At 43.9% G+C, this 3,277-nt stretch overlaps 1 protein-coding gene across 2 annotated transcripts in view; it reads right to left on the minus strand.

Annotated features, from left to right (window-relative positions):
* The window catches only part of CNTN6 (contactin 6), a 260,433-nt gene that overhangs the window by 236,944 nt on the left and 20,212 nt on the right, over nucleotides 1-3,277 (minus strand). The gene's annotated exons all lie outside the window — the stretch shown is intronic.

The raw sequence follows: 3,277 nt of genomic DNA on the forward strand, positions 1-3,277 counted from the left end.
TAAACTGGTTTCACAATGGCCAAAACCAGTTTAAGATGAACCTAGATGGGTTTACTATTAGAATTAACTGATTTAGATTAAATCAGTTTAATGGAACTTCTGTCTCAGATCCCCTCCTGACTCGCATTACTTCATCATACCTCAGCATCCCAGGATGCTTTGCAGGCCTGGGCTGTGCTGTCTGGCCCTGCTCCTAGCTGCCACAGAGCAGAGGCAGTAAAACCTCTGCTCCCCAGCCTGCCTCGCCCTGTCAGACTAGTGATATGGGGGGCAGGGGACCACCAGTCCTCCCTACCCCGTGTCTGCACAGCACCAGGGGAGGGAAAGCCCCCATGGTGGATTCCCCATTCCCCGACCCCTGCCTTTCAGAGAGACCAACAGCCAGCAAGGGAGTAAGCAGGGGATGGGGCTTTCCCAACTCAATTTTCTGGGCTGCAAGTGAGGGGAAGAGCTTCCCCGTACAGACCCCAGGCCGAGGTGGGGTGACTGAGAGACAGGTGGGTGGCTGATGAGGAGGCAGAGCTGGGACATTCACAGAGCTGTGAGCAGGCAAAAAGTCCCTGCTGGAGGGGCTTCCACTCCTGCCCTGTAGAGACCTTGGGTGGGAAGGGTCTAGTGCCAGGTTGGGTGGTGCATTCCCCATTGCCTCTCAGAGAAACAGGTGGCTGGCAAGGGGGTAAGGCTGGGATGAGATTGGCTGCTGGAAACATGCCCCCACCCCCTGATGGCAGCTGCAGGAAAGGGGAAAGCCAGCAAACAGTCAGGCTGGACTGCTGATCAGCTGGGTTCAGGAGGCACGTGTGATGGGAGGCATGCATGAGCATCCCCAGGCTCCTGCCTGCTTTGGCCACTGGGACACTGGACATCAGTTCAGTCTGTTACTGGTTCAATTTATGCAACTTAGAAAAAACTTGTAAAGATTGAATTGATTCAGCCCTGGGCTTTTTGAACCTCTGTACTCAGCCACCATGTCTGCGCAGCAGCACTGTGACTTCCTGTCAAACACAGGACATCACTCATGGTTGGCACAGGAAAAAAAAAAAAGAGATTAATACACGAATGCCTTGTCCATTCCCTTTCAAACTCTACCTCACACAGGCTGAAGCGGTGACAATAGATATGTTGGCACACACAGCCTTGTGAAGTTGTAAAGCCCTACTATCAATAAGCCTCAGTACGTTTCCTTTGAATCCAGTTATTTTCCAGTGAGAATGGGCTTCGGTCTCTAATGACCCTAAATTCACATCCTTCATAAAGGTCAGAAGCTGGAATGAGAATCTTAAGCTTGAGCGTCTGCATTTTTGCGTGCTAATAACACTTTCGCCAGAGTTATGTTCTTAATAATGCAGATTGTTTTCTCGGATGTTGCTGTTCCTCTCTGGCTTTTTGTCATCCACATGTTTGATTATGCTCATAAATTGTGTGGAGACAATAGTAATTTCTGCTGATGCTACAATGGATGTCACTGTGAGTGTTGTCTCAGCCTCTCTGGCAGGCCGGGATGTTCTCTGGCAACGTGTGCATGTTTTCTTTCGTCAGGTGTTGCTAGCTCAGGGAGGTTTTTGGAAAAGGAGCAGGAATGAGAGGCAGAGAATTATAGATCTGCAATCTGGTCATGCAAACAGCCAGCCAGTGATTGATGTAAATATTGGGAATGAAAGTTTAGTTGTTTCCTGTTTTGACATATAAAGCAATACTTTTACAATATGTACACGAATGTCTCATATTTCAATTATTCTGATCTCATGACAAAAAAGTCATTCCTTATCAGCATCCCTTCAGAAAAGTTGTAATACCTCTGTGTGTTTGCTGAATGGAATAAGAGTTGAAGGAACCTGTTCTCTTCAGGTGCCATCCTTTAGTTAATTAATAAGCAAACTTTCCTGTAAACTTCAATGCTAGCACAAAAAATAAATGCATTTCAAAGTCAAAAGCCATCAGTAACAGGGGTTGTTGAGTATTTGTGTCAAAACTGTTGATTTTTTTAAATGGAAAACTAATAGGCAATTTCCCCATCATATAACATTTTCCTCAGAAAATATTGACTCACTTTGCATCAAAATTTTTGGTGAAAAAATTCTCCGTTTTTTTCTGAGCAGCCCTAACCAATGGGGGAGAATAAGCCTATGAGACTATATTGCAGCCCTTGCACAGATTCCAATCTCTCAGCCACAATTTAGGTTTTGTCAGTGGTGAATAAAAGAACAATTAATGATGACTAATGTGTGGCATCTGAGGCCTTATTCAGACTTAGCTGGTGTATCCAGATGAGTGTGGTATGTGGCGCTGCAAACATACCGCGCAGTCCAGAGTTCTCCGTGCTGCAAAGGCATGCTGCCTGAGTGCGCTGCTGAATTGTTTTTTTCCTGCACTTCCTTTTGACCTCTAGACACACACACACACACACACACACACACACACACACACACACACACACACACACACCTTACTTAATTATATACATACATACATAGTTAGCAGAATCCCTGGTAGTGAACGTTTCAACCCTTACAAAGTGTGATCTGAAAAAAGTGGCCTCTTGCAATAACACAAAAGAGCTAATTAAGTGTGTGTGTGTGTGTGTTGGTAATCTTTTTTCTTCACTTTTCTCTGCTTTACATTTCTTTGTTTTTCCCTACTACACTTAGAAACTGTATTTGGCTTCAAAACTTTATGCTAAAAAATCTATAGTCTTGCAGTATAGTTCAGCATTTGGAAACAAATTAGGACACACACGCACACGCACGTAACTATTTGTCCAGTTCTGTGGTATGTTTAGTGATGAAGAAAACTGATAATCTCTCACGGTGTTGAAAAGTGATACAAGTAATTTGTTGGCGTGACACACATGGCCTGAACACTTCCTTAAGGAAACGTATGAGACGTGAGAAATTAACACAATTAATAATTCTAAATGCATGCCGAATCTGTTTATTTTTGATTGGTTGCTTGGCTGTTTTGGTTATTACTCGGTTGTTTCATTTTTGAGTAAACTAAATTCAGCCGGGGAGTCTGAATAAACTCATGAGAGACGTTGCCATGTCTTCCAGCGCATCTTGACTTCCTGACAATGTCAGAGAAGCAACATATCTCTAAACACCACAAAACCGGTCTATGGAGAAGAATTCTTGACCAGCCTAGTTTTAAAGAGTGTCATTGGCTGGGAAGTCATTATCGTTCAATAATATCTAGCTTCCTTTGCAAAATATTGTGAGAATCTCTTTAGCTTCTGGTTTGGATTTCATAGTTTCATAGATTAAGGGTCGGAAGGGACCTA

The sequence above is a fragment of the Gavialis gangeticus genome, unplaced genomic scaffold (genome assembly GCF_001723915.1).
Source record: "Gavialis gangeticus isolate Ggan-Ray unplaced genomic scaffold, GavGan_comp1, whole genome shotgun sequence".
Classification (NCBI taxonomy): domain Eukaryota; kingdom Metazoa; phylum Chordata; order Crocodylia; family Gavialidae; genus Gavialis; species Gavialis gangeticus.